A 25,344-nucleotide genomic window follows, 5' to 3' on the forward strand; every position below is an offset into this window, starting at 1 on the left:
ATCTATATTATTTAATTTTAAGATCTAATAAGTATTTTAACTAAAGGTATTCTATTCTAAAATACTAAAGAAATATGTTCGTTTTCTTTTGATAATAAGTATTTTAACTTTAAATCCTCCCAATACCTACTTATATAATATTTTTTTATTGCCTGGTGATATTCTTCAGAATGTTTATTAATAAGACAATAATAAGTATTTTGTTGTTTTTTGTTATGTAAAGAATATAATAAATTTCCTTGTGTGGTAGTACATATTTTTTTGTATTGTTAATAAGGTTTTCCAATAGATCCATTTCCATTTAAAATTTCGGATGGTGCCCAAAAATCTCTCTCTCACTTCTCTAGAAAATCTCTTCTCTAGAAAATATCTTTTCTAAACAATCTCCCAATATCTTTAGAACTGAGCAACCGGAGATACGTTCCTTATGTGTGCAGGTGATCTTATCTTCCTCCATTTTTAGTATTACTTTAGTCTCACAATATTTTTAACAATTTATGCAATATATTCTATTTTAGCTAGTCATTAGGGAGTAATATTTCTAGCGATTTGTCTAAAGTAGGACAGCTTGTAATAGATGATAGCAGGATATTTCTTTTAAAGAATGAATATAAGACAATAATATACAAATATTTGATAAAATGACAGAAATATTTAAGAAACAAATCACAAAAAAAAAGAAATTGACCTTTATACTAAAACAAAATTAATAGGTCATACCGTTTATGTCAATATATAATAAAAGTTTTTGTCCGTACGTATACTTAAACTTCACCTTGGTGTAGATCTACATATAGTTTTATTTATTGCAGTAACCGTTATTGATGGTTATCTGTAAGAAAGTTTTCCCACTCACTCCTACGAATTATAAACATTTTTCAGCAAGAGCCGGTGAGAGGCATGACCTCAACACGATTACCTATGCCTACAAATCGTACAGTAATCATTTTCAATAAACATTAAACTATCCCAAACAGGTTATATTTATAGAATCTTTCACTGGTTTAAATTTATTAGACAGTATTCTTAAGCGAAGCAGTAGCCTAGATTTGTGTAAGGTAGGTATGTATAAGTATCTTATTTCATTTTGATTTATAATCAAGATCAATTACATACAAAATATAAACGTTTAAGGAGATATCTAATTTTATATATACTAAAAAGATTACTGCATCATGATTGATTAATCATTGTGGTGAAATACGCTTCATATTTAATAAATTTACTGTAAAAAAAACTTCAGTCATTCAATTGGTTTACATTTGTTAATCACGTTCAGTGCACAATATTTGGCAACTATCTTTATTCTCCTTAATTTTTTAAAATATGATAACAGTTTCCGCAGTTTTGTTTATATCTATCATCTACATCGAAGAATAACACCGCATTGAATTTATAAATGGTGTCTTCAGTAAAATATATTTGGAGCAATCGTGCCTTTCCAATGAGTCTATTCATAGTGACGACTTAAAACGCCTTCACTTTAACTAAATTAAAAAGAATTATTGAATAAATATAAAATTTCACAAAATCTTATTTATATATCTATAAAATCTATAAAAGTTATGCGGCATTAAAGCTACTAAAATTAAATCGAATTAACTTTAAGTTAGTTTGGCACTATCTGCAGAATCCGATTCATATTGGAAAAAGTAACAAAGTAAGTTTACTCTATGTGCCTAAATACACTGGTATTAAAAGTAACGAAAAAGCCGACCTACTTAGCAAGAAACAAAGCTAAGAGAATCATATCGGACTGGATGGACTGGATAAAATCAGTCCCGGTTCTAGAATATAAGGTGCCCGCCTGCAAAACTAGTATAGGCACCCTTCGTATATATTTTTTTAAATTTTATTATTTTATGTAAGTATTCTTTTAGTAATTTTACAAAATTTAGTATTTAACTAAATAAAAATAATAATTTTAAAACCTGAATATTATGCTTATGCAGTAACGCGAAACCGTAATTTAATAAAAGTACAGTATAATAACCAAATACATTTTTATGTTCATTGAATGCAACTCTAGATAATGATCTTTTAACTGGATTAACTGGATGTATTAGTAAACACATAGAATGCTATTGTTCTAAAGCTATTTTCTTGTGGCATTTTAAAGTAAATACTATTTTATTGGGAATAAACCACAATTGAAGGTTAAAATAATTTTATTGACTTTTCAATTTCCAGTTCGGAAATCGTTTTAAAAATATATACATCACAGTTGCATTCCCCTTGTCTGATGGTATGATGATTATAGAGTCGTTATTTTTTTAAAGTTCTTATAGCCTTTAGTTTCTCTTTGCTTATGTTTTGTTCAATTATATTAGACTTTTCCAATTCAAGTTCACATAATACTCTGTATTCTTCCTTTTCGTGGATTGGTAAACACTGAGATATTTTTTCCACTACTCTTATGTCTAATTTTGGAATATATGGATGAATAACAGCAAAGTTTAGACCCTTTGACAGTATTAAACTTCTCGTTGCATTGAAATGTCTATTTGTTAGATTGACAACTGTCGCTAATATGTCATTATTTCCATTAAAGTTATCTAAAGTATGTATAATATTTTGTTCTAAAAGAATATTAAATGTATTTGAATGTATATTTCTTTGTTTCTTATATAAATTTTTATATACTATATGTAAACTAAAAATAATTTGATCAAAATCAGAATTTGATGACATTGAAAAGCAAATCTTCAATACTTACAATATCTTGTTTAACAAGAAATAAATTAGATCTATGAAATTGCAACCTACATCTTCGTAAAAATTTGATCGAATTTTGACAATGTGCTAGTTTCTTGTAAAGAATTCCCAACCTCCGAAAATTTTAAATAACGCTGGGCCCATAACGGTTTTTTGATATTGCTCTGAAGCTATTTTCTTGTGACATTTTAAAGTAGATACTATTTTATTGGGAATAAGCCACAATTAAAGGTTAAAATAATTTTATTGAAATTTCAACTTTCACTTCGGAAATCATCCTCCAAATACAAAATTTGTGTTCTCAAAAAATTTGTATTTTGAGAACGATTTCCGAAGTGGAAATTGAAACACCAATAAACTTATTTTAACCATTAATTGTGGCTTATTCCCAATAAAATAGTATCTACATAGAATACTAAGTTGACAATGTTCCTGATAAACTAAATTTTATGTAAAATGTTTATTTTATTACAAATCATGCATTTACGCTCTAAGCTGCTGACAAAAGACTTTTTAACAACTTCAAAGAAACTTGAAGAAAGTAAACAAAGCATTTCAAATAAAATCAAAGTTGTTTGCTTTTTGAAATATAATATATTTACCAATAAATTTTATTATTCTAGGCGTTGTATATTTTTGTATATTTTACGTGTGTGGAGTGCAAAAATAACAAACACAGATTAGCATATTATGACCCAAATTAAAACCACATTTAAAAAATAAACTTTTCTATTTTACCATTTTGTATAACACTCGCAGAACAAAAGCCTCACAAATAGGGGAGTTCAGTTAAGTGAGTCTTAAACATTTTAACCTTAACATTTTAACTGATGTTCACTGATAATTTGGAACTTCAAAAGTTTAACAGAAATCCTTCAGATGATATAACGCTAAGTAGGCTGTGCAACACTGCTCTGCAAATATAAGAAGTATATCGGCATAATAGACTGGTTAACATTGTCAACACCGTCTTTGACACCATTGGAATTTAATTTCAGTATATATGAATACGCCATAGAAATTACACAGCCTTATCTTATTAACCTTTAGTTAGAGGTACAGTTGCTATTACAGGTGTTGTATATATACTGAACTGATACAGCAAAATACATACATATATATATATATATATATATATATATATATATATATATATATATATATATATATATATATATATATCTAACATAATTATAAATAAGAACTAATGACTATTAAGCAGCAATAAAAATCAAATATGAAATAAAAATGTACAACAAAAATTTAAAAAATTTAGAAGAATACAAACCTATAAAGTTTTACAGACTAATAGAAAGAATTTATAGTAGAAATTAGTATAAAAAATCCTAAAAGAAACTAGCTTTTAAATTACCAAAAAGACCAAAAAAAACGTACAAAATAAAAAATGCAAGACATTGATAAAAATGTCCAAGAACCAAGAAGAAAAGAAAAAGTCAGAACAAACAAAAGAAGAAAACCATAGAGAAATAATTGGATGTGACGGAACTGCAAAACTATTGTTACGATAAATATATGATTCATATTTAACTGTAAACAATATATTTCTAATTCTATTCCATTCAAGTATTTTCTAGATCATACACCAGCCGGCAGAAACCCCAGGTAATACCTGACGGGTCTCCTACGATTCGAAGTTTCCAGAAGCAGGTCGAATGAAAACCAGTCCGGGTGACCTTCTCGTCTGTTCGAAGGGAATCGCCGGAATTCTAGTCTAACGGTTGTTTAGTATAAATATAGAGTAACCTTTTATTTAAGTTACAGTTAGTTTTGAATATGAAGTCGAGTTTTTAGTCCCAAATAAATATTGTAAATAAATGATATAAATTAAAGTAGTTGTATTCTAGTTCTTAGTAAAAAGTGTAAAACTGTAATAAATATATAAAGATTCTAATAAACTTGTAAGTGTTATAAATGTAGAACCTTTGATAATAAATAAAGACAATAAATTAGATTATTCAAAATACTACACTATTATGTAACAAGTTTCAAAAACAAGAAATCTCGGGAAAATGTGATAACTTGTTTGTTTTCTTCCGAAAAAAAAAAAAAAAATTAAAAGTAGACGCATACATCTGCAAATTTAAACATTGGATATTCGAGTCGGTTGAGAAAACTTGGTGATGGTATCAAACTTCTTCTTTTTCTTCTTCTCCTAGTGTCGACTCCACTAAGAAAGGTTGACTATAACCATTGAAAGTACATCTCTATCTTCTGGTTTTCTTAAAAGCGTCTTCTTTTATTTAACTCGGCCCAGTCGCGAATGTTTTTCTGCCAGAATATTTGTCGTCTACCAGGACTCTTTTTTCCTTTAATTTTATCCTTCATAATCAGCTGAAATAACTTGTAGTTATTTCTAAGCATGTGCCCCACATATGCTGCTTTTTTTCTTTTAATGGTGGTCAAAATTTCTCTGTTTCTTAATTCTCTTAAAAAGCTACATCTCAAAAGCTTCCAGCTTTCTCCTTACAACATTACCAGTTCAAGCTTTGACACCATAAAGCAGAAGAGAGTGAATATAACATTTTATCATCCAATAACGGAGTTGCAGATTAAGTCTTTAGTTTCTAAGAAAATTTCCTTATCTTCAAAAAAGCTGCTTTTGGTTGCTCTATTGTTCATCAAATTTCTGATTTCTGATTTATGTACGATACTAATAAACAACAAAACAAGTTCTATTACTCTTGATCAGCTAGATGTCAAAACAGTGAACTTATCCCAGGTCCCTTCCGTTAAAAACATACTAATAAAACTAAACAGGACTTAAACTTACAAGAAAATAAGGAATAGGAAAATACAAGACCTAAAAATTTTCTCGCAGTATTAACCCTTCAACGGCGGATTTTTTTTTTGGAAAAAAATAAACGAAATCAGAGACATTGGTCTAAACACTTTATTAACATATTGCTACAAGTATTTTTTGCAAAATATATGTACTTTTTTCAAAAAATGCCGTTACGCTAGCTGGGTATGGTATACAAAAAATTATTGAACAAGCAGATTATAACTGTGGACAAATTTTTGGATCCGGTTTATTGCAGAAAAGTGCGTATTTTCTTGATTCGTCCACAAGTAGTTCAATTATTTCCCTATCAATAAACATCTCGAATATAACTAAATAGTCTATATCACTATATTTGCTATAATCTGGTTTAGGAAAATCCCTGCTCACACTTTCAAAGTCACCTTCATTCCAGGATATTTTTTCTGACCCAGAGCGGACCATATTTGAAACTGGCTATGATTCAGGTACGTCGATGAAAGCTTTGACAGCACGAGGAGGGACTAATTCAGCTGCTAGTGTCAACTGTCAACCGCTTAAATTATCCAGAAATCCGCCACCATCTTCAACACTAGAATCCTCGTCGGTCAGAACGTTAGCATCAGGAAGCTCGATGAATATTTCGTGAACGTCTAGGTTTTCTTCATAAACCAGTTGCAGTGCTTCTTCCAGCGTAAACCCAGGACTGAAAGTATCAAATGAATATACTAGACAATTATGAACACACAAACAAGACGCCTAGCTTTTCTGATCGCATATATACCACATTCACAACACGTTTATATACATACAATATTTTTTGGCTCCCTGGGCCAGCTAGTGTTACCATACGGTTACACCAATATTTTTGAGATTATGTTACAAAACTTGAAATACGTTCATAACAAAATTTGGTCTAAAACTAAAGAATAAGTATCAATTAATACTTACTGTAGACGGATATCCATGTTTGAAAGCTTGTAAAATTTTTAAAATTTGAATAAAACTGCTCAACAGATATCGACGAGTGTTCTTTCACTTACTAAAAGCGTGTTCACAAATAACCAATGCATTCCGATCGAACCAAAAAGCCACTTCTAAAATGGGGTTGTTTACCGTTACCATATGGTAACAATAGCCGTTAAAGGGTTAAGCATGGAAGAGGTTGAAATAACAATAAAGATTTAAAAACAGGCAAATCTACTCAAAAATAAAATTTAACCATACAATACACAAAACTTTATTATACCTCATATGCAAAATTAAACATATATACCAAAACGCAACAGCCAGTGTTAGAGTGGGTGATTGTCAAACCCAGAAATTCCCGATACAACGTGGAGTACGCCAGGGGGACACCATATCGCCGAAACTGTTCACTACGCTTTTGGAATATATATGTAAAAGGGCAAAACTGACCGACAAGGGCATAAACATAAACGGAGAAAAGCTTAGCCATCTAAGGTTTGCAGATGATATTGTACTAATAGCTGATAGGATAGATGAGGCCAAAGAACTTTTAAATCAGCTCTACCTTTCCTCGCTAGAAGGGGGATTGAAAATAAATATATCTAAAACCCAGATGATGACAAATCTTGTAGTCAGCGAAGATATATGCGTAGGAACAAGATCCATAGACCAGGTAATGGCCTATAAATACCTAGGTCATGAGATTCGCATAGGAAAAGATAACCAAACCGTTGAGCTTCTCCGTCGTATAAGACTGACTTGGGCAGCCTTCGGCAAGCTGAACCATATTTTCAAATCGTCTGATATACCAATATGCCTTAAAAGAAAAACGTTTAGTCAGTGTGTTTTGCCAGTGTTAACTTACGGTGCCGAAACGTTGACCATGACAAGGAGAACAGTTCAAAAGATCCGTGTGTGTCAAAGGGCGATGGAGCGTGCTATGTTGGGCGTTTCACTACGAGACAAGATCCCAAATCGCCAGCTACGACAAAGAACAGGAGTGGCTGATGCAGTAGAGAGAGTAGCAACACTGAAATGGAACTGGGCAGGTCACGTGGCTCGAATGACAGATAATAGATGGACAAAGCGGATACTGGAATGGAGACCAAGAGATGATGCCTACCGAAGCAGAGGTCGTCCACCAACACGTTGGACTGACGATCTAAAACGTTGTCATAGGAATTGGATGCAAGAGGCACAAGATCGAAATAGATGGAAAATTATGAGGGAGATCTATGTCCAGCAGTGGATAAGCGAAGATTGAATGATATGCAAAGCAAAATACTTTTATGTGAAAAAATGAAATAAAAAAAAAATGTATTTTAAGCATAGAGCAGTGCTAACAAGTGGTTGTTTATCATATACAAGAAAGAAAATAATTTTAAAAAGAAAACAATATGCATTTTTCAAATAATTTTTTTTCTAAATAAAACACAATAGAGTACTAACAAAATAATGATAACTCAAATATTTATTATGTAATTTCTTTCATTACAAAGAAACAAAACAATTCTTAAGTTAGTTAACAACTTAGTTAAAAATATCTACAAAAACTTCACCGCGAAATTCGATGTTATTCCATATATTTACATTTCGTATATATATACAACATTCTACGCGAATTATGCTAAAATCTGTTTTCCGTACATCTGCCCTGCAGCTTCTTTGCATAGTTACAACACTAAATGAATAAAACTTGCTAAATATGTAAATTATGCAGGTATCTACCTCCAAATTCTAAACGTTAATCAAGAACCATTATTATATAACCTTAACAGATTTTTGAGATTGACACCATGAGAAAATGTAAAGGATTTAGTCAGCGGTCGGTATGTTAATTATTATCTAATTTTTTTCGTATATGAGAGAGTTCGATTTCTTAACAGATATCGTGACAAAAGGCGGATCACAATAATAGTTCGGTTAATATAGTGTTTTCAGATGGTTAATAGGTATTATTTATGTAATCTTTAAATTACAATTATAAATAAGAAGTAATTACAATAATTTCATAAAAATAATGACAATCTAAAAGTAATATTATTGTTGAAGGTAGTTTAACGATACAACATAAACAATAGTCGATCATTTTGCACTAATTCCGTTAATTTTTTATTACACAATCAAAAGGGGTCATCTGAGAGAAGTTAAATTGAAGTTTAAACATTAAGTTTCAAGATTCTGAAGAGCAACCAGAGCTTATTTCAATTTAGATCATTGTTTTTTAATTGTTAATTATGCGCGTCCACTGGACCTTTAAGCCGCCGCGGCGGCGTGCTGCAATATATTATGGTGTATAAGTATATGGTATAGTTATTATAACATTCCCAGAGTATCTATTACGTGGAAATATATGCTCCGTCAAAAAATGCATCAAAAGCAGCTAAACAAATATTCTACGAAACTTTATCGGAACTCATTGAAAATATAAATAGACGCAAAGAAATTGTGTTGTTGGGAGATTTTAACGCTTGGACAGGAACAAAAACAAATGACAAAGACGTAGGAAAATATGGTGACGCTAAAACAAATGAAAATAAATGGGGAACACTTAATCGAATTCTGTAAACACACATACAAGTTGAAGACATAAGAGTATTAAGAAGACCGGAGTGCCGAACTGACCATTATATGGTAAGATCAATATGTTACCTACAACATCGACTCGGCTACTAAATCAAAATGACAACCAACTAGCTCAATCAAAACCCCTGGATTCGAATCTACCTAAATACAATATTGATGTACTGCAAAACGACTCGACATCATTCTTATATAAGCTGCGACTCAGCCAAAAATTGGCAAACCTGATCTACTCCTCAGCCCAGAATACCTATAAAGAGATAATCAATAAAATCAATGAAGCAGCTTACGAAGCGCTCGGCAGAATCCAAAAGAACAAAAAGAATACTCCATTGTGGTGGACAAATGACATCGCCAATGCAGTACACAACAAGAAACAAGCATATCAAAAGTGGCTACAAACAAATGATCCAGATGACAGACGAAAATATGCAAGATCAAACAGAGAAGTAAAAAATTTAGTAACTGAAGCAAAAAATATTTCCTGAAAAAGTAAATGCGAAGAACTCAACAAATATATAGGGTCAACAAGATCAAGAGAAGCATGGAAAACGGTAAAAAATCTGAGAACAAACAGAAAAGAAACGAGTAGAATAGATTTAATAGAAGAAAGATCTTGGATCGAACACTACTCACAACTTTTGACTGAAACAAGACCTCAATTCACGAACATCAGTACAACAACATATGAACTAGAATTTAGTGAAGACGATGAAATAACAGTACAGGAAGTCGAGAATGCAATACAAACTCTAAAAAATCGAAAGTCATGCGGACCACAAGGTATACCAAATGAATTATTAAAACATAGCCCACAAGTATTACGGAAATTACTGGCGTATGTCTTCACCTTATTCTATAATGGACACGACTTACCACCGGAGTAGACAAAAGCACATATTAACAACATCTACAAAAAAGGAGATAGAAAGAATTGTTCAAAATATAGGGGGCTGAGTGCCATAAATTCACTCTCAAGACTGTATGGAAAAATAATAAAAAACAAAATTGAAAAAGAAATGACAGATGTTGAAGAACAGAATGGCTTTCGTGCAGGCAGATCCTGTATGGACAGTATATTCTCTCTAAAGCAAGTTATCGAGAAAAGATTAGCCCACAACCTTTCAACTCATATAGTCTTTATAGATCTGACAAAGGCATACGATAGTGTACCACTTTCAATGCTTTGGGTAGCAATGGAAAACCAAGGAATAAGCAAAAAAATATACAAGCAGTACAACAGCTTTACAAAAATATGACGGCAAACATTAAAACTGGAAATAGATTAACTAGAGAAATTCCTATTAGTAAGGGCCTAAAGCAAGGCTGCTGCATAGCACCTACACTCTTCAAAATATATCTAAATGAGGCACTCTCAGTGTGGAGAAGAAAGTGCTGCAATATGGGCATCCCAATCGGAGATGATAGATTGTACACGATACACTTCGCTGACGACTAAGCCATTCTAGCTGAAGACGAGAGTGATGTAGGCTACATGTTTAGAAAACGTATAAAGTATACCAAATGGGGCCTCATAATTAATATACAAAAAACTGAGTACTTAATTGTAGGAGAAAAACCAGAAAGCCTACAAATCGAAACGGGAACTATAAAACCAAAAGACAATTTTAAATACTTGGGAATCCAAATAACATCAAAAGCAGGAACTAGCGAAAAAATACACTCCAGGACTGGCCAAGCAAGATCAGCCACCAGACGGCTACACGGACTATTATGGAATAAAAAAATAACAAAAGAAAATAAAAAAAGAATTTATAAAACAATAATAGAAAGTATTGGGCTGTACGGCGCCGAACTCTGGGAAATAAACCAAAGAAACAAATCAAAAATTAAGGCCATGGAAATGAACTACTGGAGACGATGTTGCCAGCTCACTAGACTTGATAGGGTGAGAAACGAAGATATTCGGAGAGAAATGGAAATCGATCTAGACATAATAGACACAATCGAAGCCAAAAGACTTAACTGGTATGGACACCTTCAGAGAATGCCTGAAAATATGTGGCCAAAAAAAATAGAAGTATGGACTCCGCCAACTAGAAGAAAACGAGGTAGACCAAGACGATCCTGGAGAGACGATGTCGACGATGCAATGACCGCCAGAGATCTAACAACTGAAGATTGCTTCGACAAAAAACGCTAGAAATAAGGATGCGAGAAGCGGCGCCAGTTGTAGAAGACTCGCTTGTTATATATATATATATATATATATATATATATATATATATATATATATATATATATATATATATATATATATATATATATATATATATATATATATATATATATATTCATATATATATATATAACGCGAAACATTCCCAATAAATATCGACATCGATTAGAATTTTGTAACAATTCTTCTTAACGTGCCCCATCCTTAAGGACATTTGCGATCATCGTGGCCCATTTGACTCTATCTGCAGCCGTTCTGAAAAGTTGTATTGACGTTTTCCCACTTCATTGTCTCAGATTCTTCAGCCAGGACGTGAGTCTTCTCCCCGTTCCTCTTTTGCCTTCCACCTTGCCTTGTATGACCAGCCGCATCAATTCGTATTTCTCGTTTCTTAGTATGTGACCAAAGTAGCTCATTTTTCTTTTCTTTATAGTGTTGACTATTTCTTTATCTTTTTTCATTCTTCGTAGCATTTCCGCATTTGTTATGTGTTGTGTCCAAGATATTTTCCACATTTATCGATAACACCACATTTCAAAGTTAATGAGTTTTCCTCTTTTGCCTCTCTAATTGTCTAGGCCTCAACTCCATACAGAGACAGAGAACACTTAGCATCTCAATACTCTAGTTGTAATTTCAAGATCTAATCAACAAGATTTTCTACAAAATCCAGAAAATAAACTAAAATGTCTCTTATTTTATATTTTACCGCGATAAAGAAATAACAGTAATAAATAGTATTTTATAAACGCAAAATTTATCTTTTCTGTTTAATTGTTTTATTCTAAAATTGGTTTTTATAAATTTAAATAAAAATAAATGTTTTCCAAATAGACACCTGAGTCTTGCAGAAAATTAATTAATGTAGAAATTTAAAACATAATTTCTAGTTCTGATTAAACAAGGAGAGAATTCTTATAATTTAATTTTAGTTTTGAAACTTTATTTAAAGATTACATATTCACACACACTTTAAAATTTTAAAAATTGTTACGAAAAAAGAAATGTTTTTAACCAAAGAATTTTGATAGTAAATACATAAAAAATTCCAAACGCTGTACCTGTCGTTGATGTAACCATTAAATCTTATACTTTTATGGCCTATTGTTTTGAAGTCTGAGAACGCTTCCTAGTTGGTAATTTTTTTCTATTGTAAAAGATTTATTTGATATTTTTGGTGGTAAAAACATAAAAATGACAAAGCGTCCCCAAAACAGTAATGAAGATGCAAGCAGAGACAATGGAAATTGTATTATTTTTTAGAGTTTCCAAAATGTTTTATTCATGAGTTTTCTACATGATTTAACCGAATCTCTTGACTGAATCTCCCTATCAGGTTTTGAAGCCGCCCGTTCACTCTTTAATTTATATACGAATACATTTCAAAACAGCAGGATTAGACTTTGGGGATGAAAAACTCAGTTAGGGAAAATGTTGGAAAATCTATTTTTGCGGGATTGGACAGCTGCCGAATTAAAAAATATATTTATTGTATAAAAATTATACACACTGTTTTAAAGTAAATCTTATACATGTTACAAAAACTTAAAAACTTGACATTTCCGTAAAAGTCTGGCTCGATATGTAAGGTAAACCTCATATTTATTGGACAGGGGAGTTATTAGATACTTCTAATTTAGTTAAGAAATATAAGAATTTTGTATCTATTAGTTAAGGTTCTTTTAGTTAGATGATTTTTCTGTTAAAATAAGTGTTATTTCACATGGAATAATTCTTTTTCTTTGGCATTTTTCCATTATGAGTTGGTTGTTTTAATAATTCACAGCTTTTTATTCACCCAGTCACCTTCTCTGAAAGCTCTCTCCATCATCACATTATTTATATATCTTTTTCATCTCATGGCTGGTCTTTCCCTTAGTCTTCTTTCTAGAGGTTCTCATTCCATTACTGTTTTTGGCCACCTATGGCTTACCATTATTTGAAGATGACTATACTTTTGTAGTGCTCTGTTTTATGCTGTGAAATATTTTTTTTTATTTTTTTTTTTTTGGTGAGGATGTTGTTCCATATCAACATATAAAATGTTCTTATAGTTTGCTCTTCCTGAACTCTTTTTATTTCTATATATGGTAAAAATGCCTCTATATGCAGCCAATCCTAATACTTAAAAGTCTGGCAACTTTTAATAGTCTCCTTATCTAAACTTAACCCTAGAATACTAACCATCGTAATTTTTACGACGCCAATGTCATTGTTGTAGGATATTGTGGAAGGGGTACACCAGTATCTCTCGCTCGCTCATCTATTCTTACATTAGTGTATATCGAAACGTTTTACAAGTACAGTGACGCCTACACTATTAGTGAAGTACCTGCAAATGAGCACAGCTTCGTAAATATTACGAAGGTAAGTGGTAACGTTATAATTGCCAAAAACAACGATATTGTCAGTTTTTATTTTTTTTATTGTCAGTTTTTATTTTTTTATTATCAGTTATTTTTTTATTATCAGTTTTTATTTTTTTTAGTGTGAAATATGAATATGAAACAGAGAGACATGCACAGGCCCCTCACGCAGCGGGAGTTGAAAGCTGAGTTGCAATTGTGCCTGGAAGAAATTTGGCCAGATGAATCAGATAACAATTCTGATAAATCGGAAAGTGGACCTCAAACAGAAGATGTCGTTTTAGAAGCATTCAGTCCATCTGAATCAGAGTTCGAACCATCAAGCGAAAATGACTCAGATTCCGACCATGACTTGCCATCCACTAGTAAGAAAAGAAAAAGAAGTTCTAAAAAGAGTAATGAGTTGGAAAAACAGTTTACTTCAGTGTTTCCAAGAAAAGAAAGTAATGGCTCTAAAATCGACAAGGAAAATAAATGTCCTGCTCAGCAAACTCTACCAAAAGAAGAAAAATCTCCAGAAATTGCAGCTAAAGAGAAGCAAATTCGGTTGCCGTTGAGTCTAAAAGGTAAAAATGGACACAGATGGTCCTCTCAACCAAAGGCCGCAATTAAAACTCCAAAACGTAATTTCGTACATTTTGTTCAAGGCCCCACTAATAAAACCAAGGAAGCACAAACTCAGATGCTTTTCATTGTTTTATGAGTCCAAATTCACTGGAAAAAATTCTAGAATATACAAATGCCGAAATTTCTGTTAGGGCACAAAAATATAAAGTCGAAAAACTTACAAACTCGAAAGTGAATATTGACGAATTGCATGCACTCCTAGGACTACTTATTTTTGCTGCTGCCCAAAAAGACAATCATTTAGCGACAAGACAAATGTTTGATGACAAAATTTCTGGTGCGATATATAAAGCAACTATGGGCCGGGAAAGATTTGAATTTCTTGTAGAATGTTTATGTTTTGATGATAAAATATCTAGACCACACAGAAAGGAAACAGACCTATTAGAAGCCATTCGTGAAATATGGGATGATCTTATACAGAACTGCAAAACGTCCTATAAGCCCGGATCATACCTAACAATCGATGAGCAGCTACTGGCTTTTAGGGGAAGATGTCCTTTCCGGATGTATATCCCAAACAAGCCAGCCAAATATGGACTGAAAATAGTAATGCTGTGTGACGTAGGTACCAAATATATGTTCGATGCAGAATTGTATTTAGGAAAGGGAACTAAAACCAATGGACAGCCTCTAGGAGAATATTATGTAAAACAATTAACTCAGGGTGTATACGGAAGTAAGCGTAACATAACCATGGATAATTGGTTTACGTCAGTACCACTAGCAACGGAGCTCTTAAAACCTCCTTACGACTTAACTATTGTTGGTACCCTACGGCAAAATAAAAGAGAAATACCTCCCGAGATGATAAATCTCAAAAATCGTGAAATTGATCATTCCTTATTTTGCTTTGATGGTGAAAAAACAATGGTATCCAATAAGACAAAAGTAAATAAGTCTGTGCTTCTTCTGTCGACAATCCACAATGGTCCAGTAGAATGTGATCGAACAGGAAAGCCAGATATCATTAAATTTTATAATGCAACCAAGTACGGAGTAGACACATTTGACCAAATGTGCGGAAACATGAATATTTCCAGAAAAACACGAAGATGGCCTCTTTGCCTGTTCTATGGCATGTTAAATATAGCTTGCATAAACTCTTGGATAATTTATAATCATAACCAACAACGACAGCAGAAAAAAACCATCACCAGAAAAAAATTTATGGCCATTTTGTCTGAACAACTGACTAAACCTTGGCTACAGCATCGTGTAAATTGGCCAACTTTGAACCGCTCGGTAAAGTTACTTATTGAAAATATTTTAAATCTGGAGCCGCAGCAAGAACGAATATGCCCTACTGTGTCAAAACGTGCCATGTGTCAATTTTGTCCGTCTAAAAAACGTCGAATGACAACTCATCATTGCGAACACTGCCGACGTCCATTTTGTGGTGAACATCGCGCCCTTTGTTGTCAGCAGTGTAGTTCTAAAATTTAGAATTTATATTTTTTTGTGATTTTCAGGTTTTAGAAACATCTCTTTGTTCAAAATAATTTGTAAAATTACTTTAAATAAAATACTTTTTCAGTGATCACATTTTTTTCTCAGCGTAGTAAATTTTACGATGGTTAGTATAAATGAAGGTAAAAATAAGGTTAGTATTCTAGGGTTAAGGACAGGTTCCTCTAAAAACCGTGTTTTTGTTTAAATAAATTTTATTTATAGTAAAAAAGATATTTAAAAATTAAACTTTTTACAACTTTTTAAAAATGACTTTTTAAAAATGTTTGTTTTAATATAACATTAGTAAATTAGTAATTTACTAATTTTGAGAACGATTTCCGAAGTGGAAATTGAAACGTCAATAAACGTACTTTAACCTTTAATTGTGGCTTATTTCCATTTAATTAGTAATTACTTTAAAATGCCACAAGAAAATAGCTTCAGAACAATATTTTTAAGAGTATTTTTTATTAATTTTTGGGCAAAAATATCAAGGCATAAGGTGCATAGTAACACTCAAACAATTAATAACTGCTGGAACTGTGAAGTACAAGTTTTTTCGATCACTCCGAAGTAACGAAAAAATGATTAAGAAATGGAAAGAATGAAATAATGAAAAAATAAGTATATGGAGTATATATATATCTATATATATATATATATATATATATATATATATACATATATATATATATATATATATATATATATATATATATATATATATATATATATATATATATGTATATGCTAATAATAAATATAATATAAAATGTTTCATGAGGGACCTAGAGCTCTTTGCAGATGGCGCCTTATAATTAGTTTTGTTTTAATACTTCCAGAACGTTTCTAGTTAGAAACACAAAAACTGGTAGGATTATTAACAATCCAGAGATAAATCGATTCCATTAATTGCGAATTTCTAGTACCGGTCATAATCGTCCGTTTTGGGTAGGTGTACGGTTATTTTAACGCATAACTTTTTTGTCTTAAATTTTTAAGCACTTTTTATACTAGATAATTAAATTTTAAGGTATTCTAGTACTAAAAAGTACTTTTACCTTAAGTCAATAGGATACACCGTTTTCTAGAAAAAACGATTTGAAAATTCTTCGTTTTTTTTTCGTCATGAAAGTTATATTAATAGGTACCTTAATTAATATTATAAATTACCTGTATATTATAAAAAAAAGTTTGAGAAAAGAAGAAAAAAATTAAATTGAAACAAAATTTTATTTAAAGACTTTTAAAAACAAACTGTTTATTACGATAAAACGAAACTAAAACAAATGAAGAAGTATCAAAAGTAGATATTAACAAAAGATGCTCAATGATGATGACCATGGAGACCATGTTTATGCACAGAGACTAATCTCTATGCATAAATTTGCCCTTTTGGCACGTGTTGCTAGAGTTGTGCACGATTTTGTATCGGAATGGAATAAACAAATGCTTTTATGTATTCCCATACACAATAATAGCAAGAATTAAACTTCGGCGACCTTGCTGGCCAAGCAACTGGACCGCCTCTTCCAATCCAATGGTCTTCTTAGTTATTATCAAGAAAGTCTCGTACACTCCTGCGTAAGTAATCAGCACCATTTAAACTCGTTAACTACTCCTATCCAGACGTTTATGCAAAACCTATGCTGATGTTTAAATTATTGAACACCGTGGGTATTGTCACCAACGTACGAATAATAGTATGCATTATGCACATTAAAAATTCTATTTTTTTTTAATGTAGCTTTGTCGCAAAACGAAATGTATCTGAAAAAATTCTTCATTTTGATTTTTCTGATTTTGTAACCATCTAGCAAATTCTTCACGAACAGCAAAATCTCCTTGTAGCAGTGCTTGTACCTTTGTAAAATGAAAAGAATTCGTTGTGTAAGATATTTCCTAGGGAATACTTTGAGATTGTGGGATACATGGCAGGTAGTCTTCGAGCGGTAATTTCTGGATTTTTTTTAACTTCACGTCCCCTCTTTTATTATTTTTTGGGACCACTCAACCTGTTTTTTTTAATTGTTGACAAAGAGCTGTAAATGTTGAGTGAGAGGGATTACGAATAACTGAAAATTTAATAATCTAGTATTACAAATGCTTAAAATCTAAAGACAAAAAAGTTATAGGTTAAAAGAACCGTTGGCCTACCCAAAACGGACTCCCATGATCGATACAAGAAAATCACAATTAATAAAATCGATTGAACTCTGGAGAATAAATAATCGTATTAGTTGTCGTTTTTCTGAAGAGAAGCGTTCTGGAGGTAAAAAAAAACTAAATACATGGCGCCATCTTCAAACGGCTCTAGCTCCCTTAGAAAGCATTTTCGGACTAGGTGAATTGGATTAAATTGCCTTAAAATTATCTGAAAAATCTCCTGTCTTCGTTTGTCAGGAGAGTTTCTTAACACCCTGTATATATAAAGTATAAAATAAGTATAGAGGAAAGTGTTCGTGATAACAGAACAAAACTCGCACCAAATATTTTTAAATTTAATGTCTTAATCGCGATCCAGTTCAGCGATCTTTAGAATTTCTAGAAGCAATAAAAGGCCGGAGTATGGTTAGAGACATATAGTTAATTAACTATATAAATGTATAAGATATACCGATACACAAAATGTCTGTTTATTAAAATAAAACAGCCAACCAACAAACCTACAGCTAATACTAACGATTTACACCCTCCAAAGACAAAACAAAGAGAACATTTTATTTTTATCAACTTAAAAGTGACTTTTTAGCAAAATATTCTTACATTTTTTAGTACAGGATAAATACAACATATAAGGAAGATATTGGTGGCACATAATTCTGTTTAAAAGACTAGATAGTTTATTTTGTCCTTAAAACTCTTTGTTCCAAAGTGCTTTCTACAGTGAACTAGAGAAGGTTCTAATAGGGACTTTCTTACGTAAGTATATTGGATAATTTAAAGGATAATAATTGTATTTACCATATTATACGTTAATCTTTTAAGAAGGATAATGAAAGAAAACAAGCGGTATTTAAGTCAAAGGAAAACCTATTGCTAAACTTTCTTTTGCCGTAGATACTTCGGAATTTTGAACTTGGTATATGATCTCTAATAATAAATGAATAAAGTAAACGATGTTAAACTGCACTCCGCATGATGTGCGTATAAACAAAAAAAAACAAAATATTGTATGTATATTTTTAGTTGTTACCCTATTTACACTGACAAATAATTTGAAGAACTCAACAATAAATACCAAGAAATTATTGATGAGAAAAACTTGGAAAAACAATATACTGGAAATATACTAAATCAGAAGAAGAAGAAACTTAAGTTTGTATTTTTATTTTATTTTATTTATAATGTGAACATGTTTTAATTTGCATATTTTTGATATTACAATTTACAGTGTTAAAACAGGGAGATGGGCTGGCTCCGGTTCTGTTTAATAAATCCATGGAATATGGTATAAAAATAAACTCCAAAAATATATTGTATGGTATATAAAGAACAAATAAATTCTACAAGAAATTCCATATCTTTTAGAAAAAATAATAATAAAGAAATTGACACCAAATTAGTTTCGGTTGAATTGTCACAAACTGTCACTCAAAATAAACTCTAAACAAAAGAAACATACTATCTTGTTTATGAGACATCAATAGTGATGGGAAATTAATATTCTTTAGCGAAACTGTCAATCTATTATAAAACAAAATACTAAGTTCCTTAATTTTCTAGAAAGTCATACAATTATTGTCATTCTTCTTAACGAAACTTGGCTATTACAAAATGAAAAATTATACATTAAAATTTATATTGTTAGAGTTGATCGACGTGCTGGCTATGGAGGCACGCCTGTTTTACTTGCAAACAATGTTTCTTTTTCAGATATAAAATTCAAAACAAACTGTAATTCAAATATAGAGTTTTAAGGTGTTTTCTAAAACAAGTAAAATTATCAGTACTATGTATTTACAAACTTTTTATAATAATTATCTCATCCAAAGATTGGGAAAATTTATTTGGCTAAATAAATGCAAAGTTTTAATCGGTGGCAACTTCAATAGCCACCACTGTAGATAAGGTTCCATATATAATAGTGCACAGGGAAACATTCTAGCTGGCGTTTTAGGGAATATCAATCTAATTTTACTCAATGACAAAAGACCAACGAGCATCCTTTAATGATAGACTGACTAAACATTAGTATATGCTCTATTACAATCCTCGTCCCTACCCAAATCATCATAGATGTGAAATATTCGCCAATCAAAATTGACAGTTTCACAAATTGGAAAGAGTCTTCAGCGTACTGGTATATATTTGAAAATTACCGAAGCTGCAGATACCGCTATTATTACTCAAAAGATATTTCAACCAAAATCCTGTCTTCCCATATGGTGTGAAAACCAATAAAAAAAATTATTAAATGAAAAAAAATGATATGTTTTTGTACACATTTATGACAATTTAAAAGGTGGAAAAGAGGGAAGTATTTTTAAAGTGTGCAACAGATTTTAATTCCTGGCTGAGCGCTTCCAAAGCCATTTTGGATCTATGGTCAAATATAAAGTATTCTATTAGGAAAGATCATGTTGTAAGCATAAAATTGCTGGTTATATTTTCTCTTTTCTTTTTTACACAATAAAAAAACACACAAAACACTGTACAGTGTACTCCACAAAAAATACAATAAAAAATTGGTTATGGTACGGGTGTCAGAACCTGACCATTTGTAATGAAGCTAAAGCAGCAGATCTGGTATCTGCTCTATAGTATACTATTGTCTTAAATATTAAAAATGATCTAAAATTGTTTTAATCAATTGCACATCCAAGCCAAATGCAAAGTCGTTTTTAGGAAAAAAAAATCATGGATCAACTTTGTAAATGCTATCAATAAAAATACACTGCTTAATAAGATATGGACATTTGTTAATAAATTACTAATAAAAATTATTATTCGAAAATACAAATAATTTCAACAGAGCTAATAGAAGAGGTTCTTGACAAGTTCGCTCCATTATACGTTCAAGACCACACAAGAACTGGATACTGCTATTAAAATATCAAAATCGGCTCTACCCGGGAAAGATTATATTACATTTATTCGATAATTAACCACCCCCACCCACCCGATCAGGCTAAAAACCATTTATTAAAAACATAAATCCAACAAAGACAAACCTCTTTCTTGGTCTTACCTACTCATTTTTCTATTGTCTTGTATAATAAAATTATTATTTAATATTATAAAATCTAATTGTAAATATTTTTAGCGACCAAACTTTATTAAAGATCATAGGAACCAGTTCCACTAAGAATAAATCATACAGAATTACCACAGGAGGCCTGTATTAAACCCGATTCTCTTTAACATATTTTCGGCAAATATACGCTGTATTTTTACTGATTTCATAAAATGTATTCAGTATGCCCGTGATAAAATATATATTTATTCCAGCCGTAGATAATTCATATGACGAATGCGTGAAGGTTCTGGAACACATCGTGAAAATAGTAAATAATTAGACTAAAATTCATGAATTAATAATTATATTTATAGGAAAATCTGCTTGTGATATTTACAAGACATAGGATACGTACGAGATAGTGTAAACCTGTATACGGTATAAATATCTTGGTATGATCTCAGACCTTAAATTACTATGGTCCAAACACGTCCAATATGTCAAAAAATGTAAAAGCGTGTGAAAAAGGCATCGGTTTCCTTAAATGTGTTACTTACAGGAGAAGAAGTGCTAATTCCAAAGTTGCACTGATGTTAGTGCTAATTCCAAAGTTGCACTGATGTTTTACAGGACCTACGTGCGATCATTTGAAAATGTAGCAGAAAACTTTGTGAGGACATGTGAAAACTTTGCTAAAAGTAATGTGCAACTTCCAGTAAACATAACCCAACTAATGTCACTAAATCAGAAATCAATGTACAAACTCATATGAATCACTTATGTGCATCCAAATATATAATACAAATTTATTACAATCAAGTTTTAATTCTTAACTATAACACAAATCTGCGGCAAATGGACTAGTTTCGCTGCTAATCACAGTGTCATCATTATCGGAGATTTTATCTTATTCGTTATAAATTAAATTTAATTAAAAACAGCAAAAAAATAATCTAAAAGTAAACCTGTATTTTCTAAAACCACACGTCTAATTATGTGACGAATTAAAAAACGGGAGAATGAATTCAAACAGGAAGTACTTACTGCACCCTTTAAAACCTTTTGCAATCACTACTTTGTTAATGACAGATCCAAACAGTTTTCAATTAAATTCAAAAACACTGGCACAATAATATCTATATACTAAAGCTAAATGTTATAATTGACTTTTCGATCCAACTGCGAAATTACTACTGTTCTATCTGATAAAATAATTAAAAAACCGTTTAAATAGTATAATTATGTGCTACTGTTAATTGAATTTCGAGAAAGTATGTAATAAAAGAGAAAAATTTTAAAATAAATTGTTTTTTTTTAATTGTGTATAATTATAATATTGTGCGTTTAATTTAAAGCAGACGGTGATAAATATAGAGAAACGGTAATTATTAGCACTGATTATAGCGATTTAAAAACAGCAGCATTCTGAATTTTAGTTCGGAATAACTAATACTGGTTATAGGAATATCCCGGTTTAAGGTATAGAAATTTGAAACCCCGAAACATTTCCATTTAATCCTTAATAAATTTATTCGTTTATAGAAATGCATTTTAATAAATTTAATATAGGTTAATAGAATATTCTTCAGGTTAACGAATGTATATTATCTATGTACAATATCCTAAAAATATAAGTGATGTCTGGTTTTTTAGGCTTTGGCAAGTAGCATATGTAAACTATAAAAATTAAACAGCTAGGCGATCTTAAATATCTCATAGGTACTTAACGGGTACGAAAAATCCTATAATTAATGGGTTTACATTAATACCAAAGATACTAGGTGTTTTATCTATTTTTTGCCAATTTCTTATTTGGTTCATAGCTTTTTAACCACACTATGTATTTTCTTTATATTTAGTTCCAACTTCGCACCGCCTTAAAATTAAATAATGTGTCAAAATTCAATAAGCTCCCCTTTCCAGTTATTTAAGTAATAGAAATCTCTGGATAATAAAATGAATCAGGTCGATGTTTCAATAGCGACTTTACTATTTCCAATATCTAGCAAATGTTATGCACACGTTTAGTTTGTCTGCAACAGTTATTTGCCGAATAATTATTAAAGAAAGAACAGTAGAATCACAGCTTCACCAAAAGTAGTTTTGTGTGTCACGAATATCTTTCAATGTTCTGTCCAGCCCTGTAATGACTTCTTGTGATTCAATGCGCATTCATCCTAAATAATTAATTTGCATAAACGTAAAGTCTTCGCCATTGCGCTGTTATTGGCGATGTTACAATCCGATGTTTAATGGATTTGTATGTTAACTAAAAATTTCAAGGCAAAATGTGCAGTTCGTCCGCTTTTTAATAAAGTTGTAGATATTCCAGATGAAGCCAACGCTAGGGCTACTGCGATTTGATCCTTGCCAATAGCAATAAAATTAGACATGTTTTTTTTGGTCCATCCTGGAGCATTATGGAAGTAAATTGCACCAGATCAAATGTTTACAGCTGCTATCAAAGTATTGTACCCAATCCTTTGTTGTTGTTTCAATTGTAGAAAATTTGTGCAAACTATTTCGGCAAATGCTTTAAGTGTTGAATTGTTCTGTATTTTGTAACTGTTATTTTCTTTCATAAAGTCACAAACGAAATAAACAACACTTATTTACTGTAAAATATTAATGGCGCGTCATAAATTTTCTTCGAAAAATATATTAAGCTACGATACTATTAAGGATAAAAAAACTATGTCTTGACAATAAAAAAATAATAAAATAAAAGACAGATCATATAATTGAATTATATTGCGGGTCTGTTACTATTCGTAAATATAAGATTTAATTTAATTTAATTTTATTCCATTTTATTCTACTTCATTCCATGTTATTCTAATTTATTTTATCCTAAATTTATTTTATTATATTTTTTCTTTATTTTATTGTGTTTTATTCTACTCTATTTTATTTTATTCTATTTAATTCTACTTTATTCTATCTTATTATCATTAATTTTATATTAATTTAATTTAATTGTATTGTGTAATATTATGTTATTATCGTTTGTTGTCGTTCAATTTTTTGCGTTGCGTTTTCTCTCGTGAAATAAAGCCGTTGTCTTTTATCAGGTAAACGACTTTATTACCTACAGTGGAATAACGTTTGTAATATAGAGAAATTCTTTAAACCGCCTCATTGACCTACCTTCCCTGATATGTTGAAACTTCATCGTTATAATTTGGAGCCGCAATACCAAATACAGTTATGTGGTTATGTCAATCTACTGACATTTATTTTGCAAATCATAGCTTCTTTTGTTAGTCATAGTATGTCGCTATCTATTGGTTATATTGCGATTTTATAAAGACGGAAAAAAGAAAAACTGTTATCCGCGTCCTTCTGTACAATTTTTTAAAAACCATATTTTACACTAACTTTGTACTGATAACAACAAACACAAAAAAAATGACTTATATAATTTGGCGCAGTCCTTCTGAACTTATGCAAGTACAAACCATAACATTTTAAAAATACCTACAAAGTTTTTGGTGGTGGTCATTTTGAATAATTACTTAATTTTTAAATAGTTATTTTTCCGCAAATTTTCGCTTTTTTTTTAATTTTTAAGATACCTCGTTGATTAAAGCTATGTATTTTTTTGGAGTCTTTATTATTTTTAATCAATAATAAAAAACACTAAAATGGTAACATTTTACCCATTTAGATTAAATAATAGAATTAATTCAAATTAAATTGCAATAATTTTTTTTCTACTTCGAGCTCTCACCATTCTCATAATCTTAGAATTCAAATTTAAAATTTTACCAGAAAAAACATTTTGCTGAAAACTCAAAGTATACCACTTAGTTTTGGTTTTTTAATCGTTTTTTCAAATGCCGAATCCATTTTTACTCCAGTTACTGAGGCTTAAAATATGGTAATACCTCCGAATTTTTTATAACTGCATCGATTTCTTTGAAAATTTCAAATTAAGCTTATCTTACCCTCCACTTCAAAAGGTATATACGCTCTAGGTGCGCTTTTTGTTTTTAAGGGGTGAAAACTACCCCTTATTGAAGAAACTGGGAAAAACACGGATTTATTTATTTTATGCACTTAAATCTTGTTTATTCGCATAAGGTAAATATTGTAATGTGTTCTCTAATATGAAAATTAATTATTCACAATTTTCAACCCTTAAAACCCTTTAAAAACCCTTAAAAGCTAATACTTTTTATAAAAATAATATAAAAAAAAGTCGTAGCAGCTTGAGACATTTCAATTATGTATTTAAATAAAAATAAAAATTAATACCCTAGCTATACAATAATATTTTATTTATTGAAAATTTTCAATCCTTACAACCACCCTTATAACAAAAATGGATTAAAAATGAATTAAAAAATATTTTTATCGGTTTAAAACATTTCTTGAGTGCATTTTAGTTAACGAAAATTAATTTCTTGCTTATAAAATAACATTTTATTATAATTTCAACATTTCAACTCTCACAACCACCCCCTTTGTCAAA

The sequence above is a fragment of the Diabrotica undecimpunctata genome, chromosome 2 (genome assembly GCF_040954645.1).
Source record: "Diabrotica undecimpunctata isolate CICGRU chromosome 2, icDiaUnde3, whole genome shotgun sequence".
Classification (NCBI taxonomy): domain Eukaryota; kingdom Metazoa; phylum Arthropoda; class Insecta; order Coleoptera; family Chrysomelidae; genus Diabrotica; species Diabrotica undecimpunctata.